A 22,875-nucleotide genomic window follows, 5' to 3' on the forward strand; every position below is an offset into this window, starting at 1 on the left:
TCTTACTATGGATAATGATATCCTAAATATAGTAGGTGAGAAACCCTATTTTTTATATAAAAATAAACCCAATCTTAGAAGATTACTTTGTAATACTTCGATGAAGGCCACTTTAAGTTTTTTCTATGGTACCCACTCCTGTGGTAAATGCAATTTTTGCATGTATATTGAAGTAGGAGACAGTTTTATACACCCAGATAATGGCCAATTGTATAGGTTTCAGGTTTCAGGTGACTGTAGTACTAGCCACATAGTATATTTGGCAACATTTTAGCAATGACATTCATTTTATATTGGCAAAACTGATAGATCATTTCGTACTAGGATACGTGAACACCTGTATGCTATCAGGATTCAACACTCAGCCAATGCCCTAGCAAAACATGTCATGGCCGCAGGCCAGGATTATACATTCTCGTTTATGGTCATTGACTGTATTATTCCCTCAGTGAGAGAAGGTAATATACGTAACCATACAGAGAAGAAAGAGATAAACTGGATAATGAGATTAAGGGCAGACAAGGGTAAAGGGTTGAAGGAATGAGCCTCTATTAAACCCATGTTAAGACATAGACGTCTTTTAGTTAGGTAACTTTATTTTATTCGAGCAGAGTAATTGCTGAACACACTTTCTATTTGGATTTGTCATGTATGTTATTTTTGTTATCTGAATTTTCATACAAGGAGATCATACTTACCGTTCTTAGATAGGCATGGTCATTATTGTTTCTAATAGGTCTTTAAACTACTTTATTTTGTTTTATTTATGGTGGTTGTTTGCTTTTATTATATCCTTAATTTGTCTCAATGTATCTGCTGAATAGTAAGCATCACTATTGTATATCATGCATATTTATTGAGCTGATTATTATTATTTGCATTAATGCAGCATTTTTACATATTCTATAATATAGGCTACAGTTTAGATAAGGTCATGCCATCTGACTACTTTTTGACAATCTTATTAAAGCAACTTATAAGGTTATAAGTAACATATGCAACCAGATTTTATTTATTTATTCTACTCTAAATATCTGGTTATAACGGGCATTACTCATAGTAGGTTTATTCGTCAAAGTAGCGGATGTTTACTTTATTTAATTTTTAATTTATACATATTATCCATAAAATCCTTAAGGTTTTTCCTTAAATAGTCTGCACGTAGATGATTGTTGTATGATGTAAATATTCATACTCATTAATTATTGCACAGTTAACATCTGATAAAGAGCACTATGTTCATCTTCTAAAAGATGCTCACTTAGATTATTATTATTATATATTTGATTGAATCCTTAATATATTCCTGATCGGATAGACCGCGACTAATGCTGTGTGTAATAGAACAGGATAGATGTCAGTTATTTAGCACAAATCTATGTTACGAGATCACATTAATTCCATTATAAATATCTGGTTATGAAATGCATTACTGACAGTAGGGTTATTTGCATTAGTAGCAATTATGCATCTTAGTTTGTATACACTACTAATAAAGCTATCAGCTACTCCTTTGAGTAATTTGCACTATGACGATCTGATGATTGTTGTATGATATTAATATTCATTTTTACCTTCTCTCTTCAATAATTTAGTATCCGAAATAATGTATTATTTTTATCAATCTATGATTCTAATTTATTTCTTAGAACTTAAAAGATGCATGTTTAAGACTACCTTCATAGATATGATTCAATTTTACATGCATTAGTGCTGAAATTTATTCCTGGTTTGATAGACCGTGGTTAACGCTGTGCCTTGGAAGGACAGCCGTTAGTCATCTTGTATTATTGATTAGAATTATTAAGTAAACAGTTTTTATTCAATCAATCTTCCTTTTATACCAAAATGACAGGAAATGACATCAAACACACATCAAATTTGTATACATAAAATACCTATTGTAAAATATAAACTATTAACTTATTATAGATAAAATAAACTGTGCATAACTATTTGTTCAGTAAAAAACATTTCAAATTTATAGATTCATTGAGTCCTGGATATCCATCAGCCCCTAAAAATAACTGCCATAGCGTTTCTTTACATTCCAATACATTATTTAAATCACCCCCAAAAACAACTTCATTAACCTTCTCAATTACAGAAAACTCAAATTTCTTAAAATTATTGCAAATGAGAGCATGCTTGGCCAAAGAATTATTTTTATCTTTATTTTTAATGGCCAAATTGTGTTCATAAATTCTACGTTTTAGTGTCCTAATAGTTTTTCTAACATAATAATGGTCACATGATGCACAACAGGCTATGTAGACAATGTTTTCTGTATTACAATTATAATAATCTTTAGCCCATATAGTATAGCTATTATGTTTTAAAGTAACAAACAAACTGTTACTAATATATTTACACTGCTTGTATTTTTTACAGGCATAAGTTCCTTTTTTTGTACTTACTACTCTACTTGTCATGTTGGTTTTCCTGTTGTCAGACTCTACCATAGATTTTATATTTAACATCTTCTTGTAAGTAAATTTTGGTCTTATACCTATTTTAGCTATCAGTTCTTCATTACCTAACAATACCTTCCAATTGTTGACTATTATTTCTTTTATGCACCACATTTCATTTACAATGTGCAAAGGGAACGCTATATTATAATCTTTCTGTTCTAAAACATTGTCTCCAAACTTTAAAATAGGCTTAGCTACACTTTGCCTCAATACTAAAACTTCTTGTTCTATTTTTTTCAACCAATTTACGTCATATCCTCACTGTGAAAATAATGACCTAAGAAATACTGTCTCTTTGGTGAACGTTTCGTCATCTGTAGTTAATCTACTTAATCTAATAACTTGTCCTTTAATAACACCCTTTTTCATATGTTCAGGGTGTAAACTATCCCTATGTAGATATTGATTAGCAAACACTTCTTTCCTATAAACTTTGCTAGTAAAAGTGTTGTTTTCTTTATCAATAGTTAAATATACATCTAGAAAGGAAATACTTTCACCAAAGCCACTGATTTTAAATTCCAAAAAATTGGTTGTTTTATTTAAATCCTTGACTCACTCTAAAAATTCTTCATGAGTACCTGTCCACAAAAAGAATAGGTTGTCAATAAATCTGTAGTAAGCCTGTACTTTAGAGAAATTAGAATGTTGTATTAAAAATTTCAATTCCCAGTTGGCCATTACTATATTATCAAAGGATAGCGCCACCCTTGCTCCCATGGCCACACCTAACATTTACTGGTATATATTTTTATTAAATCTAAAAAAGTTGTTATTCAATACCAGCTCCATTAAACTACAAATGGTATTAGCTTTAGTACTCTCAAATTCTGTATTATTAGTTAAATACTCCCTCATAAATTCTACTCCTTGTTTAGAATTTATAGAAGTATACAAGGACTTTTCATCCAAGGTCCCAAATTTCGTAGATCCCAATGTTCCATTGACACTCCTCAAATTTTCCAATAAATGCCATGAATCTCTTAAATAAAAACATGATTTCTGTACTATCGGATTCAATATATAATCCAACCAAATGGATATATTTTCTGTCTTGGAGTGTCTAGCAGAAATAATGGGCCTAAAAGGTGGATTGACCTGAATTACCTGTATTTTCGGAATGCCGAAAAAAGTGGCCAATTTTGGATGTTCTACCATTAGATATTCATAACTTTCATAATCTAACTCTCCCTGACTAAACATGTCAAACAAAGCTATATCCATTTGCTGATAACTATGCTTGACTTCTTGAACATTTACTTTTCTGTAAGTATTCTTATCTCCTAACATAGCTATTATAGAACCATTGTAGTCTTTAGTATTCATGACCATTATTTTTCCACCCTTATCTGCTCTCATTGTTCTGATTTTCGAATTCTTACATAAATCATCTAAAGCAAGTTTTTCTTTTTGAGTAAGATTCTGTGAATGCTCATGTAAATGAATACTCCTAAAGTTGCTTTCACACAAATTTTGAAATACCTGCAAGTTTGTGTGAAGTGGGGGATTAAAAGTACTCGATTTTTTAGGTTTCCTTTCTGATGTATTATCAGATAACTGTATAGCATCTTGCATAATGTAACTTAAATTTAGTTTTCTCAAGTACAACCTAAAATCTACCAAATGTTTTCCTATATTTATACTATTATTAGGTATAAAAGAAAAAACTTTTTTAAAAACACTTTCTGCATCAGATGAAAGAAAAAAATCAGATAAATCATTTACACAATTCCCATTGTTAGAAGTAATTATCTTATTTACCACCTGAACTTCTTTTGATTTTGATTTTTCTTTTTCCCTTTCCCCTTGTGCTGAGTAGTATTGTACCACTTTCAAGTCTGTTTGTTTTGTACATTTACTGATTGAAAAGGGCCCTGATTCTGCCCTTCATTAGACTGTGAGGCCACCTGTGCATAGGTAACTTCATTTTCACCAGAAACATTTTCATTATTTTGTATTACCCCATTGTTACCCCTTTGAGCATCTAAAATACAAATGTCACCAGTCATATTGTTCTTATTAGTATTATTAACATTTGCTGTCTCTTTCATGTTGGCATTGGTGATAACAGTCTGTCCAACTTCTTCATTATTATTGCCACTGTATGCAAATCTCTGGTTGTCTGATACTCTCTCTAAGACGACATAAGCTGCATCTGTCTGATATGCCATAATGTCTCTCCTTAATTTGGATTGTTTCCTCAAGACAATAGTTGCCCTGTGTCTGTCGGCCTTCGCCTCTACTCCATTGTACAGAACCAAGTATTCACCAAAACAGCCAAATTTTTTTATTTTGACATCTAAAGACCGAATCTTTTCTTTTAAACTAATGATCTCTTTTTGAAAATGCGCTGTTAACATGCGCATCATATTGATGCCAGTGTTGTTATATAACTCTATTAAGTTTTTACACAAATCATCGCCTGGTGTAATACAGTTTGGAAACTTGGCTGTCCGCAAGCCTTGCGGAACTATTTTCCTGATGATACATTCTTCCAAATATTTAATTTCCAATTCCAAAGTCACATACTTAAAAACCAAATGCTCAAGCTCGTATATGTTTTTTTTTACAGTTTATACTGTCCATGTTTATAATCATTGTTTGGTTTACTTACTTGTGTCTTTGAATGTTCTAATTCAATGGAAGAAAATGGATTGTCAATTGTCCTACTAACATAGTCCTCAACGCTACTTTGTTTGTAACCAACTTGTAATCCCATAACAGTATCGCTTCATTCTCCGCCATCACTTTCATCTCTTCTGGTGGATCATGATGATGTCTGCTCATTCTCGGAACCTACCAAGTTTCGTTTACGCTAAAGGGGACTGTCATTACTTACATTTTCTTTCACTATCCTGACGATACTGCCAATCAAATTTTCCTGTGGAATTTGATTTAGATATGATGTCAGAACTTTCAAGAACTGAATAAACAGTCACATTTAATAAACTGTCTTCACCAGGTGCTTCAGAGGCCATGGATATCACCCAACACTACACGCAAAACAAATTTCCAACACTGAACAAAAACTCCAAACTTGTAAAATTCGTGTCCAAGTAAATCCAAAAACCAAAAAGCAACCAAATCAATTTTAGCGCTTTCATTCACTTATTTATTAATTACGTGAACTTCCTCAGAAAAACAGTTCCACTCAATCAATCTTCCTTTTATACCAAAATGATAGGAAATGACATCAAACACACATCAAATTTGTATACATAAAATACCTATTGTAAAATATAAACTATTAAATTATTATAGATAAAATAAACTGTACATAACTATTTGTTTAGTAAAAAACATTATAAATTTATAGATTTGTTGAGTCCTGGATATCCATCAGCCCCTAAAAATAACTGCCATAACATTTCTTTACATTCCAATACATAATTTAAGTCACCCCCAAAAACAACTTAATTAATCTTCTCAATTACAGAAAACTCAAATTTCTTAAAATTTCTTAAAATTAAAGCAGAGTAGTAAGTACAAAAAAAGGAACTTATGCCTGTAAAAATTGCAAGCAGTGTTGATATATTAGTAACAGTTTGTTTGTTACTTTAAAACATAATAACTATACTATATGGGCTAAAGATTATTATAATTGTAAATTGGCTAAAGTCTGAAATGCTTTCATTTCAGAAAAACTAACAGATTAAATTGTGCATTTACAACCCAGAATTGACATTTGTCTACAAACCACACACCTGTAAGTGTGCATCCTCCCTTAAACAGAAGGCACCAGTGAGGGTACTGCTGCTTGATAATGTCTCTACTACTAGTATAAATAAGTAGGGTGATATTGGACAACCCTTTTTTGAGTCCTGTCATGTAAAGGAAAAGCTTAGAACTGGCATTATTAATGACAACTTGCATTGTTTTCCTCACATTTAATACTTTACACCATTACAGGAAAGAGCCTTGAATACCAAATCGTTCTCGTCCCATTGGAAGGTATCAGATGTTTTGTTAAAAAGTATCAGTAACACTGCTATCAGGGATTCAATTTCCTTTCTGAACTGGTGTGCACTAAGAAATAGCTTTATCAAATGAGGCACACCTTGATATCTGGGTACAAACCCTTACTGAATTTCCACAGCCAAAGTATGAATCACTCTGGCTCAGTCTGTTTGCAAGCATATTAGCTAATATTTTGGTTTTGACTGATAGTAACAAATGGGTTGAGGAAGGAATTGGTTCTAGGATGTCTGAGAGGCTGAATGATGCAACAGACATCCAGTCAGACATACAGATAGACAGAGAAGCCCAAAAAGGCTGCAGGAAAATAGTGAGGTCCAACACAGACAGTGACAATAAGCCTGGGAGACTCTTGAGAGGCAAGGCATGGAAAATAGTGAAACCACTCCCTTGACCAGACCCCTTGAATAGCAGTTTGTTCCTCCTTTCACTGGGGTACAAATTGGCACTAGACAAGCTAAGTTCAGTGGCAGTCTCTAAAGGAAAAGTACATTCTTCCAGAGAGACCGAGAGGGGAGACCTGTAGTTATAGATTTTCTAACAGAAGAAAAAGGAAAAAAGGCTCCTGAAAAGAATCATTCATTTCCCTCTGCAAAGAAAAAGGCAGAAGGCTAAGTAGAAACTAAACTCTTAGCCTGCATGCTTTGGACACAAAAAAGAGACACTTATTACTAAAGTAAAAGTAAAAGAGCTGCCAAAACCAAGAGTAGAATGAAGTCACTGACACAAGTTGTCTCTTGAGAAGTAAAGGATAGAACAAGAAGAAAAGTCTGAGTAAAAGGAGAAACACAACCTCAGATTGTTCTCAGCCCTTCCCATACTTTGAGTTGCATAGTGACTTGCTGTACAGGGTAAGTAAGACAAAGAAGAAATCGTGAACCAGCTACAGGTTATTTATTTATTTATTTACTTATTTTACATTTGATGACCAGGAAAGTCCTACTGGACACAGGTCCATTTTCAGCAGATGCCCGGGGAGAAAAGCTCCATTTAAACAATTGCTAAACAAATACAATTATAAGAAACAGCCTTGCATTCTTAATACACACATATAAAATATCATCTAACATTGCAGCACAGGCTCATGTACAGCACATTGTTGTGTTCTTAATTGCAAACAAATGGCATATAGGAGTGTGTTTAATATTTAAGTATAGACACACAAGTTAATACCATTGGAATAAAACAATTTTAGGAAGGAATAAGAAATGTAGAGGCTAGACAGAACTGGGTCATCCTTAGCAGTATCCTAGTATTACTGCTATGTGGCGGATTAGCCTGGGGAGTCACATGAGCACAGCCAGTTGCTAAAATAGTGGGTTTTGAGTAGTTTCTTAAATGGGGGGGGGGCAGAAGATGTCAAAGTTATGTGAGTAGGAAAGAATACATATTTTGGACTATCCATAGGAGTGGCTAAAGTCGAAACAAGACTCTAATCTTGATTTTACTTCTTTGATGTAATGCAAGATATTGAATACATCTGTGCATATTGAACAGCCTGTCAAAGTCAGTGCTACATCCGGAGTTCAGAAGTCTGATAATACCTGCGCTTATCACTGAAGTTTCAATTAAATATCTAGCAATGCATCTTGTGGGTCAGCTGGTAAAGTCCAGTCTATCAATGAAGTCAAGAAATTATTAACTAGTGTTATTTTTCTACAGAGTAGTGATTTCCAAGAAATACTTGCAGATCAGAAGACCTTTTTAGGTCTAGTGTTATAAACCACTTTGCCAGTGTTTCAAAATAAAACAATTAAGAACATCAGTGCACTACACCCAGGAAGAAAGATTAGTAGAGTGTTTTACTGAAAACACATACGTCTCTATTAAAAAACATCATAGAACAGGACAGTAAGAACTGGAATCAGTTACTTCCTTACCTCTTTATGCTGGGATACAGGTGCTCCAATCACAACATAATACAACCCATATGAGTTAATGCATGGTAGGAATCCTTTGGTTTGCTGCACATAGCAAAATAAATGTATATGTGTATAAACACACACACACACACACACACACACACACACACACACACACACACACACACACACACACACACATTTATATGTATTAGCTGCTGGTATTACACACTTACTACAGCATCATAAAAAACTGTCAGGATAAAAGGTAAACCTGAGGCAATACAGGGTAAAGAAGCCCCAAAGAAAAGCAATAAGTGAAGGCATAAAAAATCGTTAAGATGGGAATTATTTAACAGTCCAAAGGTAAATGGAGCAACTATCATGTGTTAGTCCTTAAGCCCATAACATTTGGTAATGAGTTCTGGATGTTGAATGACATAAATTAGACACTTACCCAATACCCAGAGAGAAAGAACTCATAGATACACCATCCAAAGTAAGAATTCTGATTACTTTAAATTTAACCAAGATGGATGGGCAGATTTCCTTGATCACCAAAGCCAAGGAAAATATAGCATTCCCCATTTTACTGTCTTGCCCATCTGGCTTTGCACAGCCTTATCAGTTTTGAAAGGCTTGAGGGCAGAATTTAAAAACCTTATGCTAGGTACTCAGCAGCACAGTGCACCTTGATAATATAACAACTCCTGCAGAGGATCACAATTCACTTTTACCTAAAGTGCAAGGCACTGAATACTTTGATGCAGTCAGCATTTATAACAATGTTACTAAAAGCAAGCTTTGTAAGACAGAAGTCACATACATAGAATATGTAACAGGCAAAGGAGTAATAAGGCCAAGGGAAAGAAAAAAAGTTACGAGAGTAAGGAAATGTTCAAAACCAACCACAAAAAGACTATTTTATTATTAATTAAAATGCATTTTGAATTTTGCCACAATAACCAGCTTCTAACTGAAGTCACCAATGGTAAAGCCCCCATAAAGGAGAAACAGACTCTGCAAAGATAAGTAAATTGGGTAAATATGGAACAGTGTGGATATTCTACAGCCTGCTATGGGGTATGATACAAACTTAATAGTATGTGAACATTCTTTGAGCAGCAAATAGGAAAAAGGGTAAGGCTGAGAACTGATAATGTGATCCAAACACACAAAACCATAAGAAACACCTCAAATATGGATGAATAGGAATGTCATTATAAGCATATTTTAAATCTAAGGTTACCGAAAAACAAATAAAAACTCAGATGAGGTAGGAGGGGATAGAGACTGTGAAGTGAAAGCACTTTGATCTTGAGTAGTATCACACATTGGTTTTGGAAAGAAAGATCCAGAACTGGTCAATGCATTTTCTTTCTTTGGCACTAACAAACTTCTTGATTAAAAATATTGACTCAAATGGGAAGGAGGAACTGTTTATATTACCTCTGAGACAGCTTGTGCTGTAAGGCAGGAGGAAACAGAGCAGTTTGCTCTAGCAGATGTAGAATAATGCTTTGGAAAGGAAGAATTTCTTCCCACTGTCACCAGTAAACTTGTAGAATCAGCCTCAGTACCCATTGTCTGAAATAATGTCTTGCCAGAGAGAGAAATGAAGGTCCCTTAAGGGGATGTAGTTAGGATCTTCAAATGTGTACTCACATTTCCCAGGATAATGCCTCCTACCAAGCCATGCATCATTACCATCTCGCTCCACACACACCTCATGTTATATACTCATTCTACCTTATTTGGTAGCTGTTTGTTCTGGGGGTACTTCCATCTTTTTGGAACCTCAGTACCATTTTTATTAAATATCTGCTTACCAGATTTCTTCAAAGATGGTCTATTTTATTGTTTGCCAAAATTTGAGGACGGAGTAAAAAATCCTTTGCAAAATTTAGGAAAGGAGGACTGAAGAATCTGAAAGATTTCCTGAATCTGTTTATAGCTGTCATCTCATTTTTTGAAATATTCTGCTGCAGAGGGACCAAATATTAAATCTCTGTCTAAAGAAAATTTTAAAATCTATTTTTTTTTAAATATTCTCTGAAGTTCTGTGAATGCAGCCAGGCAAACCTCATCAACACAGTGCCAGTGGCCACAACCCTGGATGCAGTATCTACGGTCATATACATACTTTAAACAATGAATAGTGATCTGAGAAATGAAAGAAACTAAATTACACAAAGTAGACTTTTTCTCACAAGAAGGAACTGCAGATAAAACATCCCTCATACTTTCACAATTAGTCAGAATAAACTTACATATGAGCCTGACAATTAAAAATTAAAAAAATGAAAATTGCAGAAGAATACACCCCCCCACCCCAATTTATCAACTGTTCTACCATCCTTGTTTGAAGCAGGGGGGTTAGAATTAACAAAATGTTTGGCAGCATCTGGATTAACTTAAGCTATAGCTTCTTGGTCAGGTATGAGATGAGTGAATAAAAACTTGAAAGACTGAGAAGCTTTGTATACTCTATCTGCTTTCTTGGGTACAGCAGGCTGTCTGTCAGGGAATCCACAGGCTGTGACAAATATGTCCCTCAAAGCAGACAGCAGTTGGTGGATTGGTGAAGATTTTCAGAATTCTAGTTGTAACAACTCATAGTATCTTCAGAGACACAAGCCTAAGTGTTCTCCCATTGAAAATAGTGGCATACTCTGGAAATAGTCTCAGAGAAAGAGAATCCCTCACATCAAAATTCAAATACCATGCTGTCTTCTAAGACTGAATCAGAAATCTGAGGAGAAAACCTACATCTGTCTCAACACATTCCTCTACAGATTGAATTTCTTGAATCTCTTCATGAAAAGAGAAATCCTTTTTTCTTATACCAGAAAATACCATATAAGAAAGTTCAACAGCATATTAAAAACTTTGAGCGAGACTGAAAAATTAACTTCTGTGTAGCAGAAATTGTGCAGTAAAGGATCAATGTTTAGCTTTCTAGTTCTTTTTGACAGGAAAGTTGGGGCAAATAGGTTTATTAATAGCAACAACAGCTTGCCAATGGATGAACACAACATTCTGGCCAAGCAGGGGCACATTCTTTGCCCCATCTCCCAAGACCAATAAGAGTGGCTTTCCCTTGTCTATTGAGGGGATTCCAAAGCCGCAGTCATAATGGCTGTATGGACAATATCAGAGGGATATGGGAAAAATATGAGTAGTCTGAGGAAATAGATTTTGCCACAGCAGAGCCACCCACATGTAACAGATTAGTAGCCTGATGTGGTGGCAGACGTTTTTTTTTTCTTTTTGTGGCTGGGAGAAGGACCAACCATGGGACTGGTAGATTGTGCCATGGTCAAGTTGAAAATGATGCATCTTTCATGGGGAAACTAAGCAGGGCATGCCAGTAAAACAAAAAGCCTTTAAAAGTCACTTTTATCCCAGTAAAACACAGTAAAGAGCACTTCAATACACTTTGCCAGTCCCAGAAAGTAAATCAAACACAGTTTCTTCACATAAAAAATTAGTTTTTAGTAGTTTCAAAAAAATGAAACTAGTTAGAATGAAAGTGTGCACCAGAATAAAAGTTCATTAAAGTCATGTGACAGTCATCAAATACACATTTTCCTAGTATAAAAATACATTTCTGAACTGGAAATAATAAAATATTAAATGTGGAAGGTTTTTCCCTTAAAGGGAACTTATCTGCCCAGCAATGGAACTGGACAAGCTGACAGCTGATCTTTGAAAGCCCACCGAGGAGCACACTTTTCTGTTGCAAGAAAGCTCTGAGGGGCATGGCACCCAAGCTTGTCTGTTAGTCAGCTCAACCTGAGCTGTCTCATGGTCTAGACATGTTGAAGTTGCCCTGATGCTTTGGCATATGACAGGCTGTCATATCCTTAACATGATATAAGGTATATAGCTTAGGCTATTGAACACTGATCAATATGATGAAAGTTTTATATTATTAAGTGATCATGCATCTTTATAGTGGCTTTTCTACAAAAAAAAAAAAAAATATTTTCCAAAATTAACCTGGTGTCCATAACCATCCAGCCATTTAATTTTAAAATACTTAATTTATAAGATGCACCCACATCAATGTGGATGGGTTGTCCATGGCTTATAGCCCATCTGGGTATGCTGGAATTGGGTGTTTTTTGTTTTATGGTGGAGTCATTTGATATACTGGTTGAATGGATGACAATTGCTGTATGTATTGTCACATTCATCCTATGCAGTATTGGAAAGAACCTGGTAGATACACACATATGCATATTTACTCTAGTATGTGCATACATATACTACAGTAAGAAAGGCAACTGCACTAGTTCAGGTAAAGTGAAATTCAGAATGGAAAATGCCTGAGTGAGAAACCTTGTTAAAAGGAAGGAGTGAAAGCAAAGTAAATTAGAAGCATACCCTCATCTAGATATTGATGCATTTTTGTTGCAAACATAACTTGTGGAAAACTGAAGAAAGATCTTATGGAGAACTGAAAAACAGAGTGGATCTCATACTTGTGATTTACTGCAGTGATCTGCAACATTTAAGTCTGCACTTTAACAAAAGCACTGAGCGATGGTGCTCCAGACTTAATAGGTTCATAGGTTCATAGGTGTTTACTAGGCTAATGACCACAAAGGGCCTTTTTAAGCCTATATATGGATCCCAAATCTCTGACAAGTTCTGATACCCCTGATAAGTGCATGCATGGGACTGGGAGATAAACCATTTACAGGTCGCCTGTGTCCATTAGAGACACAGGTGCCAAACCAGGTATGAATTTACGGTTTCCCATCTAATTGTCTAAGTTGCACTTGAATTGGGTTACAGAGAAACTCTGCTTCACATGGATGGGGAGCCTGTTCCATAGATGGGTAGTCTCTGGGATAAAAACCTATCCCTCCAGCAGGTCCTATTTATATCACAGGCAAGGTTTAAGTCTCCAGAATGGGTAATTCCGGTGCTGTTTGTTTTGTGGATATGCAGGAGGTCTATCAGAGTGAGGTCTAACAATGCCCTGTATGCCAGGCATAGCTTTCCCCTCATAAGCCTGTAGGAGACAGAATACAGGGATAGAGCTGTGAGGCAGTTTGCATAGGACATATTACTTACGCCCTGTATTCTTTTAGTGACGACCCTCTGTGGATGTTCTAATTGTTGGATGTGCCTGGTTAGGTGCATACCAAATGGGGCATTGTACTCAATAATAGGTCTGATGAATGCCAAATACAGTGGAACAATGACTTCCTTGGACTTAGATGACATACCTCTGTTTATAAGTTGCGCAACGTAGAATGATTTCCTCACCATAATAGACACGTGATGATCAAAGCCTAGATTACTATCGATGTGTGTCCCTAAGTCCCTGACTACTGTGTCAACTCTAAGGGGTGTGTTATCAATATGATAGTTACCATGAGTGGATGGCTTCCCAAAGGATAGTATTATGAATTTCTTGGCATTTAGTTTTAGTCAATGGCTGTGACACCAGTTGCTTGTCTGTGTCAGCTCCTCCTGGAGAATATTTGTGTCAGTGTGAGAGTCAATGAGAGCTCTTAATTTGCAATCACCTGCAAATTTGGTCAGACAGAGACCACTGACATTGGCCTTGACTTTTGAGAAGTAAATGTTAAAAAGGAGCAGTCCAGGGACTGACCCTGAGGGGCTCCACTTGTGACTGGCCTCCTTGAAGATGTGGACTCCCCAATTATAACTTCCTGAGTCCTGTCTGTGAGCCAGTTGGCTATCCATCGGGTGGCATGTGAGTTTGTACCTAACCTCCTGAATTCATCAACAATGCCTGAGTGGGGTATTGTGTCAAATGCCTAGGACAGGTCAAGGTAGGCAGTGTGAATGATTTTACCCTCATCCATTCCTTTGGTAACTATCTCAAAGAAGTCCACGAGGACGAGTAGGCATGATCTGCCCTTGACAAAGCCAAACTGGGTTGGGTCAAGTGTCTGGAGCTTTACTGTATCTCTGTTGATCATTTCCATGATAATTCTTTCCATGGCTTTACATATAAGACTAGTGAGACTTATTGGTCTTTAGATTCCAAAGTCTGTAGATGGCCCACCTTTGTACAGAGGGATGACTACTGCCTTTCTCCATTCATGAGACATGAAGCCTGTTTGGAGGCTACAGTTAAATAATAATTCCAGAGGCCCTGATAGGTCATGTTTCATGCTATTTAGAAGGCATCCTGGGATATTGTCTGGGCTCATTGATGCATTGTTCTTGGTCTTAGAGAGAGCATTAAAGACCTGTTTCCTAGTGATAGTACAAGGAGTTATATTTGATGATATTTCATGAGGGAAGGTTGAGGGGAAGAGAGGAGTAAAGTAGGAGCTGAATTTAACAGCCAGGAGGTTTGCTATATCTTCTGGCTCAATATAGGTTGCTCCATTTACAATGAGCTCTGTACATAATTGTGTATTGCCTTTGATGTTGCAGACATATCTAAAGAACCCTTTGTGGTTGTCCTTGGCCTGGGAGGCCAAACTTACCTCATATTTGGCTTTGCTAAACTTTATTTGTCCTCTGAGTTGTTTGTTTAGTTTGATGAGAGTGCTTTTATCCTGCTGGGTGCTGCACCTCTTAATTTTTGCCATGATTTTCTTCCTTCTGCTATACAGCCTATTAATTTTGTGATTCCACCAGGGTGGCTTGTTTTTTTAGTTAGTTCTGTACTTCTTCCTGGTGGCTACAGCTGTCTCTATGCAGTCATTAACATGCTTGTACAGGGTTTCTGTGAACAGTTCTACATAGGCAGAAATGTTCTCAGAGTTTATGGGGGCTTGAAATTTTGCCAGGTTCTCACTTAAAAGCAGGAGGTTAGCCTTAGAATACTTCCTGAATATTCCAGATTTAGCTTGGGGTCCAGGTTTTATTTTTACTTCAAAGGAGACCATTTGTGGTCTGACCTTTCCAGGGAAGGTATTACAGTATAGGGTGTGCAGCAGTCTCCCATATTAGTGAGGACCAGATCCAGTATGGTGGCATCCCTGGTTGGTGTATTAATAGTGGGTTAATTAAAGTCACCCATCAGTATGGTACTGGGTTGGATGGTTAGTGTTTCTAATAAGTTTAAATACATGGTATGGGTTTCCTGGGTCAAAGAGGGGGAGCTATAGCTTGCAAGGAAGTGATATTGGATTTTACCTATGGTGATCTGAATATGGAACAGCTCAAATGCATTATCTTATTTGACCAGTCTTAAGGTATATTTATTTTTTATGTAAATAGAGACACCTCCACCTTTAGTCCCTGGCTGTGAATTAGCTGGCATAAATGTGTGGAAGGCATCATTACCTTGCACTGTTGGTGTGCTCTCCATGGCTTTAAACTATGTCTCAGTGACTGGACAGATGTCAGCATTCTCTAGGGTAAAGAAAACTTCTAGGGAGTGGAGTTTTTTTTGTTTAGACTCCTAGCACTGAGCAGTAACACTTTTAGATTTAGGTTGTTTACACAAAGGACAACTGATATAATTGAGAAACTCATGGTGTGTGCTATCAAAGACTAATGATTTTATCACTATAAATAATGAAAGTGCATCTTTTGGGAGTGTACAGAGCCTGCATTAATCTGGCTGTGTTTCTGCAGTGCAAATAAATATATAGACACAAACATACACACACACTCACACACACACACACACACACACACACACACACACACACACACACACACACACACACATATATGTATAGATAGATATGGATATAGATATATGTATATATTTATATATATATATATATATATATATATATATAGCCATCTATATAAACTATTCATTTAGAAATGCAGTGCCCTACCACATTCCTAATTATTATGCACAGTCTATATGAGTCTTTGAATCTTCAGACCTGTGAAATGTTCTAAACACAATATGATTTCAAGTGTTCAGCGATTAGTTTCAGCTGTCTCACTTGACTTTCTTTACTACCGGCTGTTATGTTTGAAAAGCACTCCATATAGTTCAGTGAAGGAGAATGGATGATAATAATTAGACGTGCTTCCTATGTTTGTCCTATGACTTGTTTAGAAGGTCTCTGCTTCTCTGACATACTTTCTGTCTGCATTTATCTCCTTCTTTCTTACTCTTTCTCTCTCTCAGCAGACAGAAGACTGTATTTTTTCTTTCTTTTTTTTGTTTTAACACTTAACAGACTATAAAAACTCATAAGCTGTAATTTAATGAGATGAAACTGCCTACAGTAGTTCTACCCTTTGAGCACAGCCATTTCACTCTGCTTTATTCAACCCTCAGATGGCTTTGGAACCTGGTACAGCAAATTAACTCCCATTAAAACTACTTGTTCTCATTGCTTCAGGTCTCTGTCTGTTGACCTTCACTGAAACAGAACATGTTATAATAAAACTAAACATTTCATACTAAACAAAAGGCTCATCTCTACCTTCATTTTATGGAATGTGTGCTCATCATTGTAAAACATCTGTTGATCAAAGTGTAATACTGCATGTCTTGTCCTAATTCTGTTATGCATTAAGGTTTTGGAATGAACTTTTCTTTTTGTGCCCTAGATTTCCACCACTGGATCCATTATTTTCTTCATCCAGGTCAAATGTTTCTCTTTTAACACAGGGCATATCACCTAACCTGTTTTCTTTTCCAAATCTCTTCTCCTCTTTCAAAATGTACTGAAGATTAACCCACTTTAGAAACTAATATATACAGTATATACTAAGATATATATATATATATATATATATATATATATATATATATATATATATATATATTGTGCATTACACTGCGTGTGGCACTGGAATGTATATACATTTTTTTTGTATGTAATTATTCTGAACTCTTCTGTTATTGTTTGCATTTCAGTATTTTTTTGTTTGTGAAATGATTTGTTATTTCAGGCAGGCTGAGCCTGAAATTGGTCAGTACTGATCAGTACACGACCCTGGTACGTAAGTATGTAAATAAATAAATAAATAAATAAATAAATAAAATGGAACCATTTACAGGACAGAAATAATCATTGGTAATTTAAAAGTAAGACAGGTTAATGAGAAACAGATATTAATTTTATCTTGATGTGTGCCTCATGTTTGTAAAAGGGTGCAGAATACCTGAAAAAAGTCTGTTGTACAAACTGCAATTAGAATAGCAGAACTAATTGATTTTGCTTGGCATGCTTATTGAGCTATGGGAAATATAATGTGACTTTCAAGGTCAGCACATTAGAAGATAGTGCCAATATGCAATTTGTGATAAACTGATCTGTGAACATCTAATTGCTCATTCATATTAGTCTAGCTGCCACTTTTAATCCCAGAACATTTCTCAATTCAGACTGCTAACCATCATTTAATATTCTAGGGTTATAGTTTTATGCAAATTATTTGACAGTGATTGCCTATATATCTCCACATAGCATTATAAGCATTCATCTGATTTCATTTTGTTGACGCCTCAAGGACAAGTAACACAGAGAAATGTGAATGTTTATTCATCCTGTTGAAGTTGATGGGTAATAACAGCAACTTCAGTTACTCCTCAGAAAACTGAAAGAACAAGTGATGTAACTCAAGCTTGAGTTTCATAACATGCAATACACTTTTTCTTTGATTAAAGTCAGTCAGCTGTACATCTCTATCTTGCTTCTCTAGCTATATATCTAGCTATCTTCCTAACTGCCTCTTTATATATCAAATCTTTATCTTTTCATCAGCTTCTCTCTTCTTTATCTACCTGTATCTGTATAAATCTATATCTATAGTCATTTGTAGAGTTGAACCAAATACATATACACCCACATGCTGATAAACATTCGCACGCACACACAAACACACATATATGTATATAGTGTGTGCATGCAATGTCACTACATACAACAGTTGTATTACTGACACAGTTTGGTCAAAAAATAGCTGAATGACAGTGGTGTAAGACTGCTAAATTTCTGGGTTTGAGGAATATGCCCTTTTCCTGCTATTGTACGATCTCAGAGTTGAAATATATAATTATTAGGAAATGCATGTGACATGCATTGCTTTGAAGTTGCATGCTCTGAAGTTATGTCTCATTGCGTACACAGTTGCATGCTGACTTTTTTTTTCCATTAGTTTGTGTTGATCTCAGTGGTATTGACATTATTGTGCTTAGATGTCTTTAAGTATAGATATATATATATATATATATATATATGTGTGTGTGTGTGTGTGTGTGTGTGCGTGTGTAGACACACACACACACACACACACACACATGCAAAAGTTGTTTTTTCTTTATTTTTCAGCCTGTCACTTGCTCTGAGTCTGAGATTGTAATACAGGAGGTTCTGTGAATTTGCCTTTCCTGTTGTCATGCAATCTTGAAGTTGGTACATATAGTTTACAAGAGTTGTATGGGTGATTATTTATTTAATATTGTGTGCCTCAATCAAAACATCATTCCTCATTTCATCCTCTTGAAAAAACCTCCTTCAATATTATCAGCCATGCCAACTCCACTATAGAAGTTGCTCCTTTTGATAAACTTCTTGGGGTCACTATTAATGAACACCCATGTTGTTTGTCTTTTGGCTTTTTCCTGGTAAGAGGTCGCCACAGAGGAACTCCAGTCCGCTAATGATTGGCAGTAGACTTTTATGAAATTCCGAGGTGCCAGCTCAACGCCCAACCTTCAACGAAGGCATGCCCATTTACGCACGCATGTCTTTTGAACGCTACCCAACCACGGGGAGGACATGCAGACTCCACACAGAAGGTACGCCCAAGCCACACCGAGAATCGAACGGGAGAACCTCTTGCTGTGAGGTAACAATGCTACCGCCGATACCCATATTCAGCTAAATATTAAGAAAACACATCAGAAACTTGTCATGCTGTACATAAACTCCCACTTTCTCTCCCCTTCAACAAGACATACCCTCGCCACTAGCTACTTACTACCATCTCTGATGTATGGTGCCCCCCTACTAACCAACATATCTTCCTCTATCTCTTCTAAACTGGAAACCTGTTACAACAAAATCTCAAAGTTTGCCACCAAGTCCTAATACTCCACCCACCACTGCATACCTCTCCACCTGCTGCAATGACTAGAACTTCCCAACTACCTGGACTGCCACCAACTCACCACAGTCCACAAGCATATTTTTAAACCTACTAAATGGCCTGTACTAACAAACATCTTACCACTATTCACCCCCCACAGAACTCTAAGATCTGCCCACCAAAATAATTTCTGTAAACAAACCAAATTGTCCCCCCAGGTCAGCTTCTTCTATCCTTTTCCTCAGCCAAGAAATGGAATTCTCTACCTCTTTCTCTAAGAATTTCTGAAAACTTTGATCACTTCAAAACTCAGCTCCATTCTTACCATTCTGATAAATGGAAATGCAGTTGCACTCTACCTACCTAATCCTGCCTAATACATAAATACATCCATTATACATAAAGTACTTTCCGCTTTACCTTATAGGGGATTAATCTTATTTACTGTTTTCTTACAAATGTTACTTTTATACCATTCTCAGATGATTTAAAACCTAAGTACAATAATGACTCTGTACCACTGTTCTCTAATGTGTAAATATGTAAAATATGCATTGTATATTATTCTATGTTACTATTTTACTTTGCTTAAGTTTTACTATATAATATTTACTATTCGCTTGTCTGTAACTATGTCTGCTATGTATTATGGAGCTTTTCTCCCCGTGCCTCCACTGAAAACGGGAGCCCAGTGAACCTCCCCGGTCATCAAACTGGAAATAAAAATTAGCTCTTTTGAGCTTTCACCCCATTAAAGCTAATGGGTAACAATGGAAACTTCACTTACTCTTCAGAAAAGAAGTGCATCAAATAGTATTATGCAACATTAAACACTTGGAGGCAGACCTTTGTTTATATATTTGTTCATAGGTTCATAGGTTCATACTAGGCTATCTGCCCTAGGGCATGTATAAGCCTAGCCAGAGTGTGTTTGGCTTTTGCCACCCATATTAAAATAATTTTGCTATGCCCTTTTTCGAGGTTAGTATACTGTGCCTCTGTCTAACAGTGACACAGAAGTGATACCCAGGGTAAACCTATGATCTCCCATACACTCATCAAGATTCCTCTTGAAGAGAGTCAATGAGGGACTCTGCCTAACCTGGACTGGGATTTTATTAAAGAGTGAAGGGAGCCTCTGGGTTATGAATCTGTCCCTCCAGCATGTCCTATTTATTTCAGTGCTGAGGTTCAAATCTCTCGAGTGCGTAGCTTGATGGGATTTGGATTTTCTGAGGTGCAGCATGTCCATTAATTCCGGGTTGGACATGGCTTTATACATCAGGTACAGATCGCCTCTGAGCAGGCGGTATGCCACTGAGTAGAGCTGGAGTTTCTTTAACCGGGCAGCATATGGCATCTGTTTGAGCCCTTTGATCCTCTTGGTGAGGTACTTTTGGGGTCTTTCCAGTTGCTGCAGGTGTCTGGTAAGGTACATCCCAAAAGGGGCATTGTACTCAATTATGGGCCTGATGAGGGATGAGTAAAGTGGCACGATGACCTCCCCTGATCTAGATGTGAATCTCTTCATGATTAGGTGGGCTATATAAAATGTTTTTCTAACCACTTTGGCCACGTGGTTGTCAAATGAGAGATTGCTATCAACTTGGGTCCCCAGGTCCCTAATTACTTCTTCTGTACTTAATGGATTACCACCTATGTGGTAATTTGTGGGCACTTTGTTTTGCCAAAGGGATGACTATACACTTTTGGCGTTTAGCTTGAGGCCATGGCTCTGGCACCAGTTGTCTGTTTCTATGAGGCCCTTTTGGAGGATGCTTGTGTCGGCTGGAGTGTCGATTATGGTGCCCAGTTTGCAGTCATCTGCAAACTTGGTCAGCCACAGTCCTTCCATGTTGGCCTGTACCTCCGAGAAATATATACCGAACAAGAGAGGTCCCAGGACTGAGCCTTGTGGGATGCCACTTGTAACTGGTTTGGAGTCTGACATGGCTCCAGCAATTCTAACCATGTGGGTTCTGTCCTTGAGCCAGTTTGCAACCCATCTAGTGACATAGGGGTTTATATTTAAGCTGGTGAGCTTATCTATAATGCCCGAGTGGGGTATTGTATTGAAGGCTTTTGCGAGGTCCAGGTAGGCTGTGTGGACCACCTTCCCCTCGTCAATGGCCTTAGTGACTTTTCAAAGAAATCAACCAGGTTTAAGAGGCAGGATCTGCCCTTAACAAAGCCAAACTGGGTACTGTGACACTCTACCACATTAAATTAGGTATTCCTCTATATTTCTACACTTTAAAGACTCACTGAAATCAGGTGAGGAACTTGATTTCCAAATTATCTTGAAAATAATCAATAAATTTAATTTGACGTTTTTAATTATTAGGTATCATTTATGTAATATGGTTGAATGTAATAATTGTCTAAATGCCCAAATGTCAGTGTTAGTCATCATTCTCTTTTGGCTTTTCCCATTAGGGGTCGCCACAGCGGATCATCTCTTTCCATTTCTTCCTATCCTCTGCATCTTGCTCTGTCACACCAACCGCCTGCATGTCCTCTCTCACCATGTCCATAAACCTTATCTTAGGCCTTCCTCTATTCCTCTTACCTGGCAGCTCCATCCTTAGCATCTTTTTCCCAATATACCCATCATCCCTCCTCAGCACATGTCCAAACCAACGCAATCTCGTCTTTCTTGCTTTGTCTCCAAACTGTCCAACATGAGCTGACCCTCTAATATACTGATTCCTAATCCTATCCATCCTAGTCAAACCGAGTGCAAATCTTAACATCTTTAACTCTGCCACATCCAGCTCTGACTCCTGCCTTTTTGTCAATGCCACTGTCTCCAACCCATATAACATAGCTGGTCTCACTACCCTCTTGTAGACCTTCCCTTTCACTCTTACTGGTACCCGCCTGTCACAAATCACTCCTGACATTCTTCTCCACCCATTCCACCCTGCCTGTACTCTCTTCTTCACCTCTCTTCCACATTCACCATTACTCTGAACTGTTGATCCCAAGTACTTAAACTCGTCCACCTTTACCAACTCTACTCCCTGCATCCTCACCATTCCTCTACCCTCCCTCTCATTTACACACATATATTCTGTCTTAGCCCTGCTGACCTTCATTGCTCTGCTCTCTAGAGCATATCTCCACCTCTCCAGAGTCTGCTCAACCTGATTTCTACTCTCACTACAGATCACAATGTCATCTGCAAGCATCATAGTCCACAGGGCCTCCTGTCTGATCTCATCTGTCAACCTGTCCATCACCACTGCAAATAAGACAGGACTCAGAGCGGATCCTTGATGTAATCCCACCTCCACCTTAAACGTATCTGTCACTCCCACTGCAGTCCTCACCACTGTCACACTACCCTCGTACATATCCTGTACCACTCTTACGTACTTCTCTGCCACTCCCGACTTCCTCATACAATACCACAACTCTTCTCTAGGCACCCTGTCATATGCTTTCTCCAAGTCTACAAAGACACAATGCAACTCCTTCTGACCTTCTCTGTATTTCTCCAACAACACTCTCAGAGCAAACAGTGTCAGTAATAATGCAAAATAATCAAAAACAAA

Source organism: Protopterus annectens, chromosome 7.part0, assembly GCF_019279795.1.
Source record: "Protopterus annectens isolate FY-2018-M chromosome 7.part0, PAN1.0, whole genome shotgun sequence".
NCBI classification, from domain to species: Eukaryota; Metazoa; Chordata; order Ceratodontiformes; family Protopteridae; genus Protopterus; species Protopterus annectens.